The following is a 24,020-nucleotide window of genomic DNA, read 5'->3' on the forward strand; positions in this document are numbered from 1 at the left end:
AACACTCTACACCACCTAGTATTTTCCACATTTTTGTCATCACTTCGCTAGTGAAGTGGGTTCCCCGATTGGATTTGATTATTTGGGGCATACCAAATCTGGAAAACACGTGGTTGATGAGCAAAGCTGCGCATGTTTCAGCTCTATTGTTAGGTGCACTGATGCACTCTACCCATTTGGTGAACAGGCATGTCATGGATAACATGTATTTGTTACCTCTTGATGACCTAGTTACTGGACCAATAAAATCAATTTGTATATCTGACCATGGCATTACCATGCCTCTTTTCTGCAATGGCGCTCTATGCGTTGGCGCAGTTGGTTGGAACTGTGGACAGATTAAACAACCTTGACAGTAGGTTTGAACATCTTTCAACATATGCGGCCAAAAGGCGTAGTCACGTAATATTTCATACGTTAATTTGGTGCCACGATGACCAGATGTGGGAGCATCATGGGCATGTTGAAGCATGAGACCTCTGAACTTGGTGGGTACCACCCATTGCTGGATGCCAGTTTTGGAGGTTCTAACTAACAAACCATCCTGTAACTTGAATGGTGATCTGGATTTCATTAAGATTCTAAGATCTTCCTTACCAATACAATCATATTTTGAGATGGGGTTGCTTTCAGGATCTTCTATGTGTTTTTAGAAGATACCTACAATGGGGTCTTCTTTTTGACTAGTGATCAGGTCCTCACTAGGAGAATACTGACTCCATTGTACCAGGTTAGGCTCACTCTGTTGATTTGCCTGGTTTCTGGTAATGGCTTCTACCTGAATTGCACCCATTAAGTGGTTAATTTTGAGGAGCTCTCCAGTTATGACTCCTTGTTTGACTAATGAATCCGCAAGATCATTGCCTTCCTTATCAGGACCTAGAACCCTGGAATGACCCTTGGTCTTTTTCCAGTGTATGGTTAACCCATTGGACACCACTAGATTATCAGTTTTGCAGAACAACTTGCCATGTTTGACTGGTTTGTTGTTAGTTTTCTGCATGCCATTTATTTTCCAAGTTAGCAGGTATTCAACAAAACTGTCACGCACGTAATTTGAGTCAGTAATTATCACAAATTCATGAATACCGTGTTCAATAGCCATCTCAATGGTTTTTAGAATAGTTTCTGTGACTTGACTGGATCTTGGTCCAATGTTAAAACCTACAGAAATGTTTGGGAATTCATTGGCCCAAGTTATACCGATGCAGGTGACTAATCTGTGCTCATTATCAATGGTGGCATGGCAAGAGCAACATTCAACATATACCTAAGGTAATGTTTGACAATGGTCCTTAAATATATATTTTATATGGGGAAAGCAATTTTTCCTCCAGGAATTCATCTTCTAATTTTTCTCCCCATGATCCTTAGCAGTACAGTCGTGGAGCTCAGCAAGCCCCTGTGCGACTGGATTCTTTTTGTTTTGCTTATAGTGATTTTCTAAGGGCTAGCCTTGTAAGGAAAGAGTCCAAGCTGTATGCGGCTGTTAGACAAATTCCCATCTCTTATTCTCTCACTATATATATATATATACAGATATAGCAAAGTCTGGTGGGCTGTTTCTAGAATAATTTTCTCGCCCTGTATATAGCTGCGGATATTTTGTAGAGCCCAGGGTTTTTTTGCAAATGGTAAATTTTATTTCTACTGGGGATAGAGTTTTGCTTGCATAAGCAATGACTTTGCTTAAATTATCATGCTTTTGGTATAAAACAGCACTCATGCTTATATATGTGTAATCTGTTTCTAAGTAGAAAGGTTTACCACCTTCAGGGTACACTAAGCAAGGTGCTTGAGTGAGTTTTCTCTTCAGCTCTCTCATGGCTGTCTCTTGAGTCTCACTCCAGTGCCATTTCACATCCTTCTTTAGAGGAAGTAGCAGTGGTTTAGCTAATTCTGCATAATTATCAATACATTTGCGAGAATAATTCATCATTCCCAGCAATGATCTCAATTCCTTTAAGTTAGTTGTGTTTTTAGAATTTATTATAGCTTCCACCTTTTTCTTCTAAAGATTTAACCCTTCAGAAGTAACTTCATGTCCTAAGAAGTTTACACGAGAGCGGCACGATTGAGCTTTTTGTAGGTATAATTTGACACCTGCCTTTTTAAGTTGACTGAGGACGTGTTTAAGTTCTGTGACGTGTTTCTCAAAGTTTGTGCTTTTCATTAAAATATCATCAACATAAGATAAGGTCCCCCTTTCCAGTGCATTAGGCATAGCCTTATGCATGAATACAGCAAATTCATGTCCTGAATTTATGTATACAAATAGGAGTCTCTGGAATGCATACTGGACCTTTTGGAATGAGAATGCAAGCTTATACTGGTCCTCTTCATGTACCTTTATGGTCCAATATCCCTTTGCACAATCAATGGCAGTGAATATTTTGGATCCCTGCATCTGTGCTAGGCACTGGTCAATATATGGCACAGGCCAGCCAGACATGTACACTCGTTTGTTTAGCTGTCTTAAGTCAGCACAAAAATGCCATTGTCCATTGGGCTTAAGAACACCTAGAATAGGATTGTTATAAGAGCTGTGCACCTGTTGGATAATACCCCTTTCTTCCAAGTTTCTTATGATTTCTGCAAGAGAATCATATAAGGCTAAAGGAAGTCTGTATTGTTTAATAAAGACAGGTGGTGCATTGGGATCTGTTTGGATTCTTGCAATGTGCAAGTCTGTAGTCCCACAGTCATAAGAATCCCTAGCAAATATATCCTTGTACTCCATCAGGAGTTCTCGTAGCTGTTGGCATTCATCATCACTGGAACAGCCATTAGTTAAGGAGATTTGCTCTTCGACTATTTGCTGAAATCCTGGAAAGATTTCAGGCTGTCCTATCTCATAGGCTTCTTCCAACCTAGATGTGAGATCCCCTTGATTATAATTTACATTGCCCCATGACTCTGGGTATTGGGGTATTCTTGATCTTTGATTGGCTGATCAACCACTTCCTCTGAGCTGAAGGGATAAATAGACTGAATTGTAAATAGTCCCTCTGGCATAGATGCAAAAGATTGTTCTATTAATTGTTCTTCATTAAGTATCCTTCAGGTATTAGGCCAATTACATTATTCTGGAATCCAAAAGTGTAATCACTTGATTCCAGCACATATCCTATGGTAGTTCCCTTGGATAAGGTTATATCCTGTGGGGTCATGTTATGCACAATAACATGTATTAGAATAGTTCCAATATTTACCATAGGAGTATGGGGCATTGTTATACCCAGATTTTTCATTCTATGGGAGAGGCAAATTAGTGTTTCAGAAGTTTTTAATTTCTGACCTCTTTCTACCTGTAAGGGTAAGAGGAATTTTTCAGCCCCAGCAGGGATTACAATATCATTAGACAGCTGCATATTCACAGCATATGGCAATTGCTGGCTTGATTTCAGGGCTGCATTTTCATCCTGAAATACTTCAGGGTCCCCCTTTAACCTGCTCCATAGGCAAAGGTTAATGAAATCTATTTGTATGGCATATCTATGTAAGAGATCATTGCCAATGTATATTTGATTATGGGGAGTATTTAAAACTAAAAACAGGTGCTTTGCTGATTTATTACCTATATAAATAGATAATAAACACTTAGCTGTGATGTTATAGCTTTCAGACCTGTCATCCAGGTCATGGACCAAGAGATCTTGGGGAGAAAGATATTTAATCACTTTAGGTTCAGCTATCTGCTTTGCTTATATAGCTAGCTTCCTGTTTTAAGTTCAATTTAGCATATTTGGTTTTACTAAGTTCATGCACTTGCATAGGGATAAATATATCATCTTTAACTTTCTCAATTCCTGCGAGGTATTGAGTGTGGCCTCCCCCTTTAGGGATTTTATGATCCCCCTTGTGGAGAGATATGGTGAATACATCCCTGTCTAAAAAAATATTTGCTGTCTTTCCAGGCAAAATTTTAAAAATATTACCATCAGAGTCACTGCTTAACCGGTTTAGGAAATCACTACCAATAATTAAATGATCAGTTGGCAGATCCACTATAATGACAGGGTGTCTTATTAACCTGTTCACCAGTTTTAATTTTAACCATGCAGTACCGTAGACTTTTAGAGAGTCACCCCCAACACCTATTAGGGAACCATCAAATTATTTTAGGCTGGTGGGGTGTCAGCTTATTTAGCTGTGTGTAGTACCTGTGGGATGAAATAGTTGCCTGAGATCCAGTATCAATTAATTCCATGATAGGGTTGGAGACTGAATCCTGGAGCTCAGCTAATACATAATATCTCCCTGCAGTTTCTACCATTTCACACATAAAATTGGCATGATTACACATCTGTGGGCTTCGCCACGAGTTACCTGAATCTGTCACATTACCTGATGCAGAAGAACTCTCATTCTTACCGGTCCCCTCCTCTATAATAGGGTTGGCCGGGTTCCTGTGTACTGCATTTGTGGAAATAAGGTTAAGAGAATACTGCAAAGGAAGAACTTGTTAGAGCTTCCAGGCTGAGGTTGCTCGTCATCACAGCTAAATCGTCCGTTTCCGGTCTGTAGGGAGAGAACATGATTAGTACCATTATTGACATTTATTATTTTATTTGGAATATCTCTCCCCTCTCTTTCAGGTAATACTGCAGTATTTATGACTGTGCCTGTGGCCCACTGTTAGCCACTGGCTGTACCCCTAAAAAAAGATTATTAGAGTGCTGATCCGTAAAAGCTTGGCTCATATTAGTAAATAGCGTACATAATTGACTTACTTGCATACTGAGTTGGCCCACTTGAATGGACAAGCTATCTTTATCCATGGACTGATTCCTGGATCCTTGGGATCCATCAGAATCATAGCTATTTATCCTATTTTGATGTGGTTGTCTTTGGTGTTCAACTTGTTTAGCGTTAATATTTTTGGGAGCACTATTTACTTTGGGTGTCTGGTTACCCTGAGAGTATTTTCAACACTTTTGGTATTTACTTTAATGGGGATACCGATAACCTTTTGGGTTTTCATCTCTTTGGGGATAATTATGTACCTGGGTATGCCCTCCAATTTGAGTATATTCTCTCTGCGCCTCAGCCCGTGTTGGGGGAGGGGCAGACTTACAACTTTGTGGCGATGGCCTGTTTTCTCGGGCCACCTCCACATAGGTTTTCTTGCTAGACTCCAAATTGAGGGGCTAGGTGACAATCTGGTTTCTGCCACAATTTTGAGGCTGGTCCTTGGTTCCTTTTAAACCCCCTGTTCATCGGACTGCTGAATAGAGTATAACTGTGTACTCTCTTTGATCAGCCAGTCCAATAAGCAGTGCTCATCAAAATCTCTAGCTAAATTAATTTTGATGTGCGTGGGCAATGCTTCAAAAAATAAATGTACAAATTCTGAGCTTTTAAATATGGGGTAGTCTTCAGCCATACTGTACGCACTTTTCATTACAGAAAGGAATTCTGTAGGGCTTTGATTTGTGCCACATTTTTAACCGTATACAGCTATTTTCGCTGTGGTTTTGGTGCAATATTTTCCAAATTCCTTTTTTCACTGATTTTTCATTCCACTTCAGGAATGAATATTCATATCCTTTAGTGAAGCAAAGAAATTGTGATATTTACCCTCAAATACCTAGGGCAGAAATTCAATTTTTGACTGCTCACTAGTAACATTGATGATGGATAAAGCATTTTCATAGTTCTCTAAGTTGTCAATTATAGAAGTCATTCCATTTTTGGAAAATTTAGTTACTGCATCCTTTAAGAAAGTAATTATTTTAGGGGTGTCATATACCTTATTAGACGTATCTTGGGCTTTCCTAGGGACCTTATTTTTGGGGCTGGAGCGCTCCTTATCTGCCCTTTTAGTATGGGGAGACCCCCTAAGTACATTAGTACTACGTGGGCTATTTGGGTGTCTGGCTCCACCCTCTGACTCACTACTAGAGCTTCCCTCCCCCTCCTCTGAGGTATAGCAGTTCCTTGAATTTATAACATGAGGTGACTGTTTATTTGGGAAGTGTATTTCTGACCCAATAGGGGTCCTTTATTTAAATTCTTTCCCAAAGTTCTGCAGTTCATTTCTCATAAATTCTTTAAGAGATTTAAAACTATCTGCATTATCCTCATTGCTAATAGAGCGGTTTTCATTATGATGATACATCCTTTTTAAACCACTTAACTCTCTTTGGCTTTGTGTGAGTTGCTTATGCAAATCTTTTATCTGAGCTACTAAACTCTGGTTATATTTTTGTAAGGTGGCCATGTTTTGGCCAAACTCATCAATTTTATTTTCGGCTATATTTAAATTATCTTCGCATCTGCGTGATGAGCGAACATTATCTTCTAGCCCCTGTATTTGCAATTCCTTTTCTATAAAGAGGAGGGAATAATGCATATTACAAGGGGCCAAGATTTTAGTATTAACTCATCTCACTTCTTAGCGTTTTTGCATCTATTAATTTTGAATAATTCTTGGAACAATTCACTTTTTTCATTCCACCTTCCATCATCAATAGCAATATTTTTTTTTTATTTTTTTTTTTTAAATAATTTTTATTGAGGTTTTTTTGTCAAAATAAACATTTAGTAATTGCCAATATACAATAAAAAATAAATCAGAAGAGTATTACAAAGTAAGCTGCAAACATATGACAAATAGGTAAACCAAATGATTGAAAGACAATTACTTTTTCATATTATACAGTAAGCACCATGGTACCTGAAGACCTACTACATGAACCAAGCAGTCACTTTCAGGCTATATGGGGTTATCGTGAATAGAACAAAGAGTAGGTGGACATAAATTGGAGAGGGCCACTCATGGACCCCTATTGAAAACCTCATTTTTTGTTTTCTAGGATAATATAATGTCAAGCTCCCTTACTGATAGATGGGTTTATAGTGAAACATTGGAACACCTCCATAAAATTGGCTAAAAGCTGTGTTAAAATAGCATGCGTAGGCGACACACATTAGTGATCAGTCCTGCTGATCTAGACAGGGCATATAAACGCATTCCTGTTATGTTATGAAGGGTTAGGTACTTAGGAAGCAATTAAGAGCTGTGATACAGGTGCGGTATAGACGAGATAAACCGCCTTGTTAGTTCCCCTAGAGTAGGGGATACATTATTGTAGGGGGGGGGGGAGGTGGTGTTTTTCATATTTTCAGAATTATCTCACCATTTAGGAGCAGTAAAACAAAATAAAATGCACTTAGCACTATCTTCGCTATATAAAACATGAACAGGAAGAGTTTAAACACGCAATAATAAGCTATGCAAATACAATATAAATAAATATGATACGTTATATATGCTAATAGTGAAATATCTATACTTAAAACTGCGCAACAGGGCATATTAAGAAATGTGATGGGAAAGGAGGAGTTAAATTTAAATGAGCGAAATCAGGGATAAGAATTCCCTTTCTATCTGACATTAGCAAGTAGGACCAGTTATAATAAGTATATACAGTGGTAGATCAAGTTTGATAAATACCCCATTATCTACAGGAAGTACTGTCCCTGAAGTAACATGTGGGAGTCTACAGTTACATTGCAGTCATGAATGCCAAGTTAGAGATAGACTTCCCATTTGCTGTTTTTTACTTTAAGTGTAGGAGTAGTGACTCATAGAAAAAGGTATACAGGATTGCTCATGTTACATAAAATATTAGCTTTAAGGAGTCAAGCATGCAGTAATAGGCCGAGTAACAGAGATACAAGGGGTAGTGGAATAATGTTTAGCCTCTCAATAAGATGGCTATGTTTAAACTATAGAACATATTAAGCTAGAAATTGCTAGAAAGTGTAAACTGCCCAGCCTTCCTATACATATATGTTATTTTTAGGGTCTTAAAGATCTTGTCAGACTCTAGTAAGGGATGACTACCTCTTGATATAATTTGGGAGCTGCGAGTTTAATTGTAATGCCTTCCTTACTTACCAATATAGCTATATATGTGTGTCTACAGCAATTAAATCCTCTACTAACAGGCTAAAATGCCTACCTAGTTATAGAGAGATAAAAATAACTCTCCAACATTTTAGGCATGATGATCAATTAGGCATTATAGTATAAACAGAGAGTAAGATTTAGTTTTTTCCACACACTTAGAAACCTTGTTGTCCAGACACGGGCCCTATGCCCAAACAACAAGCAGAACACTCAACTTTCCCTCAGTTATCTATATAACATTTGCAATGCCTATTGTATTAAGTGAGGAATCTGAGTTGAGAAGACTTAAGCTGAAAGACAGTCTAATAAGGCAAACCAATGGACTGTATATATAGATATATATAGGCATCAAAAAATGTAGAATATATAACGAACATCAACAACGTGAAACAGGAGTAACATAAGGCTAATAAACAGATTTTAAGATGAGAGAAGCAAAATTTGTCAGTGAGACTATCATTTAACATGCGTATAGCGATCTAAACTTGTGTCCCAGTGTACAATCAGCTAGATAGAGATCGCTCAGTATGGGCAGCTCAGTCAATACCTTGCTTGTCTCTAGCTTACCCTAAGACAAATTTCTGCAGTAGTTTCAGCCAATGCCTAGATTAGCGACATTTTGAGCTGATATCAAGGAGAGTCCGCATTGCTGAGTGCCCCCCAGCAAGCCAACCTGTAGTGAAACATATATATGAGGGTGCGCCCAGGATCCCTGAGATTCAAGCAGTTCTGTACAGTTTATATCTCAGTAATTTTTCAACGGCTCCATTTTATGTAGTGTCGACTTCCTCTGGATTGCTGTATTCAGCAGCAGGTAAGTGGGTCGCCGCCAGGACCACCAGCCGGGCATAATAATTAAGTTCTGAGGGACCCCACACAACATTGGCCCATAAGCCGAGAGCCCCTCTAGGTTAGGATCATCTTTGCCCAATAAGCCGAGTACCTCATAGGGGCTCCGGTAGGTTACACACAGCTCAAAAGTTACACGCAGCTCTTGTAGTGAGATCCACCCTCCAGTGCTCAGGGATACAGCCGCCAGTGATGCTTCTCCCGGGTCTTGGTAGGACGCTCCCGAGTGAAAGCCCTGTAGTTCCGTAGCAGTGTCCGATGTGAGGTTAGCACCTTGTTTTTCTGTGTCGTCCGTGCCAAATAGCAGTGAAGAATGCTCCCACGGTGCCCTCCAAGATGGCGGCTTTCGCGCCTCAATTGTAATTCCTGAGCACCTCTCTTTACAAGTAGTCAGAGCTCTCGATGTGGCAGCAGGTGTAGTGAAGGGCTGGAAAGCCTCAGCTACAGTATTTAAGAGAGCTTCGTTGTGACGCTCCAATAGTTCCATAATCTGAGAGAGAAGGAGCGCGGCCATATCTTCAGCGTGCTAGAGAAAATTAGAAACAGGGTCTACAAAATTAATTAGTGCTGCTAGGTTGTCTTCAGGGCAATAAGAGGAAAACTCTCCCCATAAATCCGCAAGGTTGGATGAAAATGTGCATAAAATCCTCTAAAAATAGAAGATGTTTTAAGAGCTCCCAAAAGGTGCGACTGGTCTCGATGATAGTTGGCTCCGCCCCCCCATCAATAGCAATATTTTTAGCCTTTTGCAAGCATATCCAAATAATCATTTAAATCACCAAAATAGTGCACCTCTTTTTAACTATATTGCCCTGAGTGAAGGGTAATTTTGGGGAACATATTTCAACACTATGTTTAGATTCATTTGAGTCACTTCTAGTAACAGACATTATTATGTTGGCTTAGTATTTGGTTAAGTTTAAAATGCTAATACAATTTTGACCAACAAGAAAAAATAAAATAAAATATGAATATTCATTTTGAAAAATTAATTTAAAAAAATTAAAAAATGTTATAAATTTTTTAAATTTTTTTTTTTTTTTCTTTTTTATAATTTCTGTTTACTAAAAATATATTATATCAGTATGATAAATATAATAATCTTGTAGCGGTGCCTTCAAATAATATGTCAGTATATAGCAGGGTTAGAATATAATTTATTTAATAATTATTCTTTAAAATAACCTCCAATTAAAATGCATATACTAAACAATTAAAATCAATAATTATTCCTAAATCTTTAGATTAGTTAAAATTTATAATCACATTGAATTATATTTATAGAAACCAGATTATGAATCAAATGATGCACACTTAAGCTGTTACAATATTCTATACAAAGATCATAAAAAATATACCTTTACAATTTACCTTACTCACAATAAATCTCCCAAATCAGAGTCTACTTTAACATCCAATTGATATGCTAATTTATTTGGACTGAAATAAATCTTATTTAGTTACAATAAGGCAAATTCTAAAATATATAGTTGCAAATATAAATTACTTAGCACTAAATATAACTAGTTAAACTACACATGACTATGAACATGAGCTTAAAGTACAAATTGTGCCCTTTTAAAATTACTAATTGCAATCTAGTTATAGTTACCAAATACCTTTGTTGTAAATATTATATATATGTATATTTATCAATCACGTATACTTTACCCAAATAACCAAATTAATGTTTTAGTCTCCAAGTCCAACTTCACCTCATAAATTAAAAGAGGTAATTTTTGCAAGATGTATGAAAGTTAGGCCCAGATTTGCTTTAAAGAGACTGGATTGCAAGGCAACATTTTTTTCAGTCAAAATTCAGCAGCAAAGACCCCTTCTTTTTTTCTCTTGCATGAGGCTATCTCATGTGATATACCCCACCCCTTTTTATTCTAATCATTGGTGAAATTGGGATGATAGGCCCTTTGGATGCTTGTCCCTGATTGGTTATTTGGGAGACGCCTCCCTGATTGGCTCATTTGGATTTGTATATGTTTTAAACAGTCAACTCGTTTGGCTGTCATACCAGTTTTATTCCACTAGGGGGTAGCAGATAACCAGAAATGCAGTTTCATTTTTAACACTGCTAACAGTTAACTATAGATTTATATATATATTTTTAAAATATATATTTAGTGTATTCACTAATCCTTGCCTAAGCAAACATTATTTAATCTGTGCAATTCATCAATATTAAACGTGATACACTTCCCACAATACAAAGTAATTCTTATACATTTAAAATATATGGGTATTTAAAAGGATTGTAATACTTTTAGCATGGATCTAATTAATATCTCAGTTATCAACTTAATATCACATACATACCTTGAGATCAGCAATTAGCTGTCATTTCACATAATTATTTTTATATTGGACTAATTTCCCATATCAATATAAACATTGCATATCTGTATATCTTCTGCTGAGTGTATAAAAACATATGATGTTATTTATATTTTTCATTAAGCAGACATTCACATTTAATATTATACAAACAGACCATTTCATATCCATTTATTTGTACCTATTATTTAATAGTCTGAGGCACATATTTAATGTTTGAAAAACTATATATATGATTTGTCCAAACTTCGAATCCTTAAGACTTCTATGTTTTAAAAAAATACATAGGTTAAGACATGTTGAAATCTTGATTCTTTGGTTTTTCGGCTTCAGCCTTCTTAAGCAGAGACAATCTCCCAGATTCATGTGTTCATATTTCATATGTGTCTGAATATATATATATATATATATATATATATATATATATATATACATATATATATATATATATATTTGAGTATCTTAAACTACATGAAAATTAGGCATAATTCCATTATCTGAGATCTAGTTTCCCATGTCCTGCAGAGACTTAAAATGCCAGCTCGTCTGGGAGATGTATATTGGAAACTCTGCAGGGGATAATTTACACCTATATGGCATGAGCCACATCTTTTGAGAATGTTTGTATATTCCCTTATTCTTATAGATGGGCCGTCTGTTCCTTACATGGGACCTGTGAGTTTTATTATTCATCTTGGGCAGGAAACCCATTTATGGGCATATATATATCTGAGGGCTCAATATGTTAACATTTACTTTGAAGTGGCCCACTGGCCTTATTTATACAATGGTCTAAATCCTTTGTTCTCTCCTGTGTAATTTTGCATATTGAGTGGGGGAGGATTGAATTTTGAAGTGTAGTCAGCCAGGCATCTAATGTCTCATGACCTCTGAATTGCAATACACCACAGAATGTGTCCAGTAATAAAATAAGCATTTTCAAATTTAATAATTAATTAATTTAATTTAATTTGATCTTATCACACACATATATATATATATATATATATATATATATATATATATATATATATATATATATATATATATATATAATTATCTACTGACATTCACAGATACCCTGACAATAATATAAAACAGTTTATTAAAATTGTTATGTAAAATGTAACCCATTCTTAATGGAATTGCCCAATTACAGGAAGTAGACATTTCTTATCTTAGGTAAAACAAATAAAATTGTCTGTTCAGAAATAATTTTACCCTATTCTCAAAGTGAAAATACTTATGTGGAATAGGAAACTCAATGGCCTCAATTCAATAAAACATATTCTTGAAACTGTTTCACAGAAAAAAACACAGCACATTGGAATTTGAAAACTGAGCAATTCATAAAGATTTAGACCTTCCCTTTATCGCATCTACAAGATGAGAGACACTATGCATTTTTTTCAATGGAGCAGCATCTGTCTCTTAACCAATAACCTTTTATCGCAAAGAAAAAGCTCCTCTAAGATGCCTCAAAATGTTACAGAACAAATGAAAATGAAAAAATCCCCTTTATAAAATAGCCCACACTAACATATGCAAAAAAAAGAAATAATTAAAGCAACTAACAAACAACAAGAAAATAAAAATAAAAACAAGACATCCTTGAGATGAGATAAGATACTGATTAAGGGTCTTTATGAATTCTGCTTGCTGGGCCTAAGTAGAGGTGACAAATCAAAACCACACCTTTAGAACAACCCCAAACGTCCATGGCCAGCCCATCGAGACACCTCTCGTTCTGTTCAGTGAAACTACCATAACAAAACAGACATTTAAATATTTTACAATTACATTTACATAAACCAATATTTGTGTGTCTGCAAGTGTTGTGGGGGTAATTATTGTTTGTCTGTATTGCTAGCAGTTTGTATTTGATATGAGTGTTATGTACTAGGAATATCACACAACTGTAGATGTTTATTGGAGGAAATTCTAATAATGAATGTCTAGAAAATAAAGGTGATACTCAATGAGCTTTTCTTTACAAGGAGGTCACTTGGCATTTTCACATGCATATATGAATCGAGCCAAATACCAGCAGTTTTAAAATATACAATATAATATTTTTATTTTGTTTTCAATATCCAAAAATAGCTATCAACTCTTCATAAACAAATTGCAAGCTTACAGTACTTAAATGACATGTTATGAATTAAACAGGGTTTTTTGGTCTCCTGGTAGAGGACATTGTTGTAAAAGTCACTTGAAATTAATAAGCATGTTGCTACAAGACAATTATTCTCTGACCACTAATCCTCTCAATATTGTTGCAAGTCCCTGGCACACTGTAATGTGCTACCTGCAAATCTATAACAATACTATATCTATGGACAGCAATAAAGGGGGTGTAATACCTGCAACTGTCTCAGCAACAGTACCCGCTGGATATGCTGTGCCTGCTGAGAATCCTGTGTGTACTATACCAGTGACAGCCTTCCTCAAACTAGCTGTGCCTGCTGTACCTAGCTGGTATCCCTTAACAGTCTCGCCCTCTACTGCACAATTCAAGCAGCAGTGTCCACTGGACTTTGTTACTGCAACATTCTAAGTATTGTGATCTTTGTATTGGACTTTAGTACTCTGAACTTGCTGTTTCTGTAATCTTCAATTTGAACTACCAACTGTTCTTTTGCTTATCATTCAGTAAAACTTTAAAAAGACTTTTGTTGTTCAGTTTTCCACACAAGCTAATCCCCTCACACTTATCTTTGTTCCATCTACCAATTTTAATTTATTTCAGACTTTGTTAGATGTCAAAGAAACTGTTAAGAAATATTACTGTCATGCAGCGCCGCTCTAGACGTTGCTAGGGGCGCGGCATCTCCTTCCCTGCTCGTTGCCAGGGGCTGTGTCGGATCCGGAGGTGTGTGGCGCCGACGTCATTGCCGCACTCTCCTCTCCGGTCCTGATACCTGGGCATGAATCCTGCGCCTATTTGAATCTCTTCTTCTCGATCTATCACTGCCCAAGTATAGGTGTTACTTTGTGTACTCCTGGGAGTGATAGATCGTTTTAGTCTTTGCCTTGCTTTGTTTGAACCCTGCCTATCTGACTACTCTGCCTGCCATACCCCTGAATTACTGGACTGATATATATTGCTGCTTAACCTGCCTGTCTGACTACTCTACCTGTTTAACCCCTGAATTGCTGGATTGATATATTGCTGCTGAACCTGCCTGTCTGACTACTCTACCTGTTTAACCCTTGAATTGCTGGACTGATATTTGCTGCTGAACCCTGCCTGTCTGACTACTCTGCTTATTAACCCCTGTTATTCTGGATTGCCTCTTTGTTGCTGAACCCTGCCTGCCTGACCATTCTAGTGGTGTGCCCTTGGACTGTTTTACTGTCGCCAAACCCTGCCTGCCTGACCATTCTAGTGGTTTGTCCTTGGACTGCTTTACTGTTGCAGAATCCTGCCTGTCTGACTATTATACTTGGGTCATTGAGCCAGATGAGGTGACACAAGCTGTTTATCTTCAGGGACAGATGTTGGGAACCCATACCACACAGTTGCAGAATATGGATTCCAAACTGGAGGCTATTACCGCTCAACTCTCCTTACTGGTTACATCGAGGAATACCGCTCTTGTTGTTTTACCACCAGTCCCTACTCCTATTACTGTGACTTCTTCCTCTGCTTCTGGAAGTAAAACCCGGATACCTGTGCCTGACAAGTATGAAGGTATTATGGATTGCAGGGGTTTTCTTAACCAATGCAGGCTGCACTTCGGCAATTATCCTCACACCTTTTAGTCTTACCAGTCAAGGGTCACCTTTATCATTTCCTTGCTGAAAGACAAGACCCTAGCCTGGGTTTCTCCACTACATTAGCGTATAGCATCGTCTGATACACTCTTGCTCTACCCATCAAACTGCCTCTTAATAGTTAATAATAGTTTGCATTTATTGAACCAAAAGATCTTTTAGTGGCTTATATCTATACAAAATACTGTTAATCCTTGTTTATTAAATTGCTGATATTGACTAACAATCAACTATATATAGATGATCATAATATTTTACAGTTCTAATATTTCACAGATCTATTTTGCTTTGTCATTATTACTTGACAACCAGTATAACTGGATGATAGTCATCCCATATAATATTAAAATCTTTCAGCGTACTGTAGCCTCCTGTGAGGCGCTCCTTCAAAAACACTTTCTCTCACTAATCAAGAACGATTACTTTGGGCAATTGTTCTACTTAGAAGTTGAGCAAGTACGATTTACATTTGGCGCTTTACTCTACATTACACTTTCTAAACTCTGATTTTCCTACGCCCAATAGTAGTTGGTTAACCCCTTAACGACCAAGGACGTGCAGGGTACGTCCTCAAAAAAAAGGCAGTTAATGCCTGAGAACGTACCCTGCACGTCCTCGGTGTGGAAAGCAGCTGGAAGCGATCCTGCTCGCTTCCAGCTGCTTTCCGGTTATTGCAGTGATGCCTCGATATGGAGGCATCCTGCAATAACCTGTTTAAGCCATCCGGTGCAGAGAGAGCCACTCTGTGGCCCTCTCTGCACCGGAGATCGGTGGCTCCCTGCGTTGGTGGGTGGGAGCCGGACCGGGAGGCGGGTGGTGGCCATCGATGGCCCTGGTTATGTGCAGGGGGGGGCGGGATCGTGGGCGGGGATGAGCGGGGGCGCGCACGGGAGGGCGGGGGCGGGCGCGTGCACGGGGAGGGAGCGGGTGGGAACCGCTACACTACAGAAAATTTATTAATAAAAAAATGTTTAAATGTCTAAATATTTTTAAAAAAAAAAAGATCAGCAAGGTGGTGGGGGTTTGTCTGTGTGGGGGGGGAAGCTACACTACAGAAAAAGCTGCCAGTACCCAAGATGGCCCCCAATGAGGCAGAGGGGAGGGTTAGAGAGCGGTTTTGGGGGGGATCAGGGAGGTTGGGGGCTAAGGGGGGGATCCTACACCCTAGCATATGTTTTTTTTTTTTTTTTTAAAAACCCTTTTATTTTAGTACTGGCAGACTTTAAGATGGCGGAGACAATTGTGGGGTGGGGGAGGGAAGGGAGCTGTTTGGGAGGGATCAGGTGGGATGTGTCAGGTGGGAGGCTGATCTCTACACTAAAGCTAAAATTAACCCTGCAAGCTCCCTACAAACTCCCTAATTAACCCCTTCACTGCTAGCCATAATACACGTGTGAGGCGCAGCAGGATTTAGCGGCCTTCTAATTACCAGAAAGCAACGCCAAAGTCATATATGTCTGCTATTTCTGAACAAAGGGGATCCCAGACAAGTATTTACAACCATTTGTGCCATAATTGCACAAGCTGTTTGTAAATTATTTCAGTGAGAAACCTAAAATTGTGAAAAATTTAACTTTTTTTTCAATTTGATCGCATTTGGCGGTGAAATGGTGGCATGAAATATACCAAAATGTACCTAGATCAATACTTGGGGTTGTCTACTATACTACACTAAAGCTAAAATTAACCCTACAAGCTCCCTAAAAGCTCCCTAATTAACCCCTTAACTGCTGGGCATAATACACTTGTGGTGCGCAGTGGCATTTAGCGGCCTTCTAATTACCAAAAAGCAACGCCAAAGCCATATATGTCTGCTATTTCTGAACAAAGGGGATCCCAGAGAAGAATTTACAACCATTTATGCCATAATTGCACAAGTTGTTTGTAAATAATTTCAGTGAGAAACCAAAAGTTTGTGAAAAAATTTGTGAAAAAGTGAACGATTTTTTGTATTTGATCGCATTTGGCGGTGAAATGGTGGTATGAAATATACCAAAATTGTCCTAGATCAATACTTTGGGATGTCTACTAAAAAAAAATATATACATGTCAAGGGATATTCAGGGATTCCTGAAAGATATTAGTGTTCTAATGTAACTAGCGCTAATTTTGGAAAAAAGTGGTTTGGAAATAGCAAAGTGCTACTTGTATTTATGGCCCTATAACTTGCAAAAAAAGCAAAGAACATGTAAACATTGGGTATTTCTAAACTCAGGACAAAATTTTGAAACTATTTAGCATGGGTGTTTTTTGGTGGTTGTAGATATGTAACAGATTTTGGGGGTCAAAGTTAGAAAAAGTGTGTTTTTTTCAATTTTTCCTCATATTTTATATTTTTTTTATAGTAAATTATAAGATATGATGAAAATAATGGTATCTTTAGAAAGTCCATTTAGTGGCAAGAAAAACGGTATATAATATGTGTGGGTACAGTAAATGAGTAAGAAGAAAATTACAGCTAAACACAAACACCGCAAAAATGTAAAAATAGCCTTGGTCCCAAACGGACAGAAAATGGAAAAGTGCTGTGGTCATTAAGGGGTTAAGCTGCCATTTGTCGCTATATCTGTATCTTATTTTTACACACTTTTCTGTATCCTAGTCTCAAATGGAAGACAATATATCTACCCTTAGAGACTTTAGAAAGGGAATTAACTTGGATATTTCCTCTGTGCTTCAAAAAGATAAGAATAGAACAGACATTCATATAATAGATATCAATACAGTATTTAACACCTTAGAAAAACTGTTAATTAAAGAAATCTGACTAAACACAGAGGTTTACTTTTAAGAAAATATATAGAATTAAACATCATTCCCAAAGGTTTAATAATACAGAAAGACTGTGCTTTTCCTTTTTTTTTTTTTCCAACAACTTTATTGAAAATAATAAAGTAACATACAATAAATGGGAGACGCAGCTCCTCCAGTATACATGTTCAATAGTTGTCTTATATTTTCTTACATTTACATGTACGAGTTAAGAATTCTGGACATATGAATTTATCATAATAGTTTAAAGGGGAAAGAAAAAAAAAGGGGTTAAGGGTTTTCAGAAAAAAGGTAAAAGGGAGAGAAAGTGGTGGGCGAGTCCCGTCCCACCCGCAACCAGTTGGAGGTATATCTATAGGTTTACTTTGAATGTTTGTAAGTTTCCCAGATTTGGGATATTTCTGCGTAAGTATCCATTTTGGCATTCTTGAGGTAATAATATTCTTCGAGGTCTAAAAGGTCTGTAACTTTGTCAACCCACATACCCAATGAGGGGCCTTTATTACTTTTCCAATTTTTGGCTATTAGTAGTTTCGCTCCATTTGTCATTATCGTGAATAACCGTAAATAAGGTTTATGTTTAATGTTTGGGGGTTTATTTAGGAGCCATATCAAGGGGTCTAGAGGGAGAACAATCTCCAGGATGGATTCTATTTCTTTAATTACGTGTCGCCAGAAGTTTTGAATATCATTACACCACCACCACATATGTGCATCATTACTATCTACGTGACCGCATCTCCAACATGTGTTTGGATGGGAGCGAAATAATCTGTGTAGCTTCTTTGGGGTAAAGTACCATCTATGTAAGAGTTTGAAATTAATTTCTAGGATAGAGGATGAGATAGATGATTTTCTAGTGGCTTGTAGGATGGCGTGGCTCGTTTGGGGTGATATTATGGTACCTAGGTCTGTTTCCCACTTTTCCAAAAATAGTGGTATATACCCCGGGGGTTTCTGGGATAATAGTTTGTAAATCAAGGATAGTGTATGTCTGAGTGGTGGTGTTTGTATGCATAAGGATTCAAAGTTTGTCAACGGTCTAGACAGATTATTGTAGTCTTTGTGTTTAAGTATATAGTTTCTAGCACTTCGGTATGTGAACCAATTGGAGAAACATTCATGTCCATCTGCAATCAAATCTGACTGTGTGCGAATTGATTCGTTTGTAATCATGGTCCGTCCTGCTATATCTGTGGTTTGGTTTACTGGGTCTATTGTGGTAGCAGGTGGGTACAATATAAACTCCACATTCTCCAGAAGGGACGTCAATGGGGATGGTTTGGAGGAGATAAATAAGGATGTGTTAATGATTTTGTCCCATATCCTAAATGTTTCACTCGTTATCGGGTTAATATCAGTTTTGAGCTGGGGTTTGTTGGAGATGTCCCAACACAGTCTACCTAGATGGGGCTTTTGGTGAATTAGATGTTCTAAGGGAATCCAGCGTTTGTGTTGGTAGTGAATATTCCAGTCCACAACCCTCTGTAAAACAATTGCCTGTCTATACAACTCGAGATTCGGGACTCCCATTCCCCCCTGAGATCTGGGTGAATACATTATGTTTTTATTTATTCTAGGCGGCTTTTTGTTCCAAATGTAATCATTAAAAGCTTTTTGTATGGAGGGTAAATAAGTTGTGGGTAATGGGATGGGTAGTGTTTGTAAGTAGTAAAGTATTCTCGGGAAAATGTTCATTTTAATAACCTCTATACGTCCCAACCAAGATATCTGTTTAGATCTCCACGAAGAGAGGTCATTTATAATTGTCCTTTTAAGAGGTACGTAGTTCATATTGAACATATCATCGTAGGTTGGCGCTAGTTTGACTCCTAGATATTTAAGTGAAGTATTACACCATGAGAATGATGTGAGCTGTTTTATATTATGTATGTCATGTTTGTTCATATTTATACTTAGAATCTCAGATTTGGCCTTATTAATGGTGAAATTTGACAGTGTGTGAAAAATCTCTAGTTCTTGGTTTATTTGTGGGATTGATTCTTTGGGATCTGTGATGGAGAAGAGCATATCATCTGCGAAGAGAGAGACTTTATATTGTTGTGAGCCAATGTTAATACCGTGTATTTGTGGGTTATTCCTAATACTAGTTGCTAACGTCTCTATTACAAAGGTAAACAAAAGAGGTGAAAGGGGGCATCCCTGACGTGTTCCATTAGTTATAATAAAGGGGTCGGATAAGGATCCATTTATCAGTATGCGAGCGCTCGGTTGAGAGTAAAGTGAGAAAATACGGGTTATAATTTGGGGGCCTAGGCCTATCTGTGATAACGTGGCTTTTAAGAAGTCCCATGCTATGCGATCGAAAGCCTTTTCGGCATCAGTAGATAAGAATAGGGATGGTATCTTTTTTTTGGTGACATAATGGATAAGGTGTAATGCTCTTATTGTATTGTCTTTGGCTTCGCGGCCCGGAACAAAACCAACTTGATCAGAATGTATTATGTAGGGGAGAATTTTGTTCAGTCTATGTGATAGAATTTTTGCAAATATCTTAATGTCCGTGTTCAATAATGAAATGGGACGATAGTTTGCAGGTAGATAAGTGGATTTATTTGGTTTTGGTAGGAGTGTTATATGGGCCTCTAAGGCCCTATCCGAAAACCCGCTGGAGGACTCTATAGATTGGAAGTATTTTAGCATCTGTGGGGATAGTGTCTCTCTAAATGTAGTGTAGTACTTATGAGTAAAGCCATCTGGGCCCGGTGTTTTCCCTGTGGGTAGATCTTTAATTACTAGGTTTATTTCTTCTACTGTCAGGGGTTCTTCTAAAGTATCTTTTTGTTCGGGAGTGATAGTTGGAAGTTTTAATTGTTTAAGGTAATTATCTATTACGATTGGTCGTAATTGAGGGTTTTCTGGTTGATGGTGCGGGTTATTTCTAATATTGTATAATTTTTGGAAAAATTTCTGAAATACTCGTGCTATTCTAGGTGTAGAGTATTGAGATTGCCCTTGTTCGTCAGTAATGTGTAAGATATATTTTTTGTGATTTTTGTGATTTTTGTGTTTAAGGTACCTTGCTAAAAGCCTCCCGAATTTATTGCGGCCCTCATATTGTCTTTGTCAGTTATGAAATGCTTTTCTCTTAATTTCTTTAGATAGGTGTGATGCTAGTTTTTGCTTTTCGGTGGTCAGTTCCCTTAGTATCTCCTTATTAGAAGGAGAATGTTTATGTCTGTCTTCCAATTGTTGGATTTTATCTAAGAATGTCTTAACTGCTTCTCTTTTAAGTTTATTATGGTAAGCTTTTATAGCCATCATTTCACCTCGTATGACGCTTTTGTGTGCTTCCCATAATGTTTGAGGAGATGTTAATGGTGAAGTATTAAATTGGAAGTATTCCGTTAGTGCTTTATCAATTTTTAGTGCATTTATAGGGTCGGTAAATAAATAATCATCTAGCCGCCAAACAAAATCCTTAATAGGTTTAGATGGCCATACGAGGGAGCTCACCACCGCTGAGTGGTCCGACCAAGTGATTGAGTTAATTTTAGCTGATTTAAATAGTGCCAAGCCACTTACGTCTGTAAACATGTAATCTATTCTAGTGTAAGTCTCGTGAGGATATGAGTAAAACGTATAGTCCCTACTGGACGGGTGGAGGGTTCTCCAGACATCTTGGGCGACAATTTGTTTGAGATATGTTTTTATTTTATTTAACTGTGAGGTAGGTAGTGATGATCGCTGTGAAGAGCTGTCTATTTCCGGGTTTAAAACTATATTAAAATCCCCACACATTAAAAGTGGTCCTTTCTGGTAATCTAAAATTTTATTAGTGATCTTTTTAATGAATTTGTGTTGGCCTGTGTTAGGCGCATATATTGAAGCCAGTGTCACTGGTCGGTTATAGAGTATACCGATAATTATAATGTATCTACCTTCTTTATCTCTGATGGTATTTAGTTCTGTGAAGGGGATACCTCTTTTGATTATGATACCAACACCTTGTTTCTTATGTTTGTGATGTGAAGCCCAAAAGCAGATTCCGAACTGGCTAGGAAATGTATTGGGTTCTCTTCCTTTTCTAAAGTGTGTTTCTTGGAGAAACAACACATCTGCTCTCTGACTACGACCATCTCTCAGTACCAAGGATCTCTTTTGTGGTATGTTAAGACCTTTTGCATTGATGGAGTATAGTTGCAATTCGTTGGTGTGTGTTTTATTTGTTTAGCCATAATCTGGATGAAATGTGAGATTAATATAGATAGGATATAGGTTACTTACACAAGTATTTTTTTTATAAAGTGCTTTATGGTTGCAGGATAGGACAGGATCGCCAACTAGGAATGGAAAGAAAAGATTTGAGAAAAGGGGAAAACAAATAAAAACGAAAATAAAAATTAGAGTCATCACAATAACATTCATGAGGTAGCAAGCCATTTTGTAGGTCTCCAGCTCACAGGTAAATATTACATGTAGGGAATTACTTAGTTATACACTATAGTATCTAAACAATATAATCTGTGTATTTGGGTATGACAATATTTTTCAACTGGTTTTAAATAATCAACTGTTTCTCATTATCTCAATATTTGCGATCTTCTGATTATTTTACTACATAAGTCTGTTGTTGCTATTACCTTCATAACAACCAATCAAGGACTTTTTAATTTCTCATATTTTAACTGTTTCGTTAATAATAACCCAATCTCTTGTTTAAAACTTAGAACATTAAAACAAACATTTCTGTTTATATAACTTTTGATAGAATGGCAACGTAAACTCTTCAACAAAATAACAGGTATAACCTCTTAAGTTAAGGATAATATTTTGATCACATAGTTAGTCTGTTCTTTGGTATATATGTCACACCGTGACCGAGTCTGTTCATCCTATTTTCATAGATTCAAGAAGTGACTAATGAGTTCCCAATGCCTAATTCTAAATTTAAAGCAACAGCAAACAACAGTAATGCATAACTTTCTGTATACTTATCAGATCTTGTCGAACATCTTTATATATCTGAAGCAGTGTCTTCTGTCTTTTTCTTCTTTCGTTGAACAGTTGACCATTGCGATCTCTGAGGGAGGGGGGGGCCATTCTGGTGTGTCATTGAATTCGATAGGTCAGATTGTGGGAAGTCAATGTTCAAGCCTTTAGAGAAAGAGTCTATGTCCGTTGGATCTTTGTATATGTATGTTCTACCTTCCTTCTGTACAATTAGGCTGAAGGGGAATCCCCATCTGTATTTCACCTTCCTTTCTTGTAGTCTTTGGGTGATGAAGCGAATCTCTTTTCTTCTTTCTATGGTGGCTGGACTGATGTCTTGGAATATTTGAATACTGTATGTTTGAAATCTGATTTCTCTTTGGAGTCGCACTTGTTTCCAGATAGCCTCCTTGTCTAAATAATTTGTAAATTTGATAATGATATCCCTGGGAGGTTTTGGTGGGCTAGGGAGTGGTTTAAGGGCCCTATGTGCCCTTTCCATTGATGTTTCAGATAGTTTGACATTTGGGGCAATATATTCAAACATTTGCAAGAGGTAGGAGGGCAGCGATTCCTTAGTAGCTTCTTCTGGAACACCTCTTATTCTTAAGTTGCTGCGTCGGTTACGATTATCCAAATCTTCTACTTTCAATTGGAGAGATTGAACTATGGATTTGTGTCTTGTTAGTTGGTGGTTGACATCAGACACAATATTGTTCAGTGAATCCTGTTCTTCTTCTAAGTATTCGAGCTTTGACCCCGTTTCAATTATGTCTTTCCTCAGAGATGACATTTCAGTCTTAATAAATGTTTTTAGCTCAGCGAGATCAGATTTAGAGGGTAGTAGTGAGATAGTAGATTGTATCTGAGACAATTGGTCTGAGTTTGTGGTGTGTGTAACAAAGCGCAGTTCTTGCTGTGCAGACTCGTCACCAAGGGGTGACTGCACCTGTTCAGGCGTCTCTGTTTCTTGTCTGGTGAAGAAAGAATTCACTGAAGTGACGCCTGTTAGTTTTTTGTCCGCTTTAGTATTTTTCTTTGCTGTCATTGTCGAAATGCGGCCTGTATACTGTAGATTTCAGGCTGTTTCAATGTGTGGTTTGGGGAAGGAGGTTTAGCAAGGTTCCTACTATTGTGTGTCTCAGAAAAGGGGTGTCTGCAAGAGGGTGGATATCGATAAAATTGAAGTTATATGGCTCTTACGGTTAATCCAAGTACAACTCTCATATTCTACTGTGACCCCTTCTCGTTTACTGTTTGCTGTGTTTGCTTTGCACAGCCCTTCCCAGCAATATCACGGCTCCCTTGCACTGGCCTGTTCTAAAGGTATCAGTCTATTTGTCCATGGCCAGGACAAGTGTACTAGTAGTCAACCCAAAAAACTCCTCAGACCAAGTTCTATAGT

This window comes from Bombina bombina, chromosome 5 (assembly GCF_027579735.1).
Source record: "Bombina bombina isolate aBomBom1 chromosome 5, aBomBom1.pri, whole genome shotgun sequence".
NCBI lineage: Eukaryota > Metazoa > Chordata > Amphibia > Anura > Bombinatoridae > Bombina > Bombina bombina.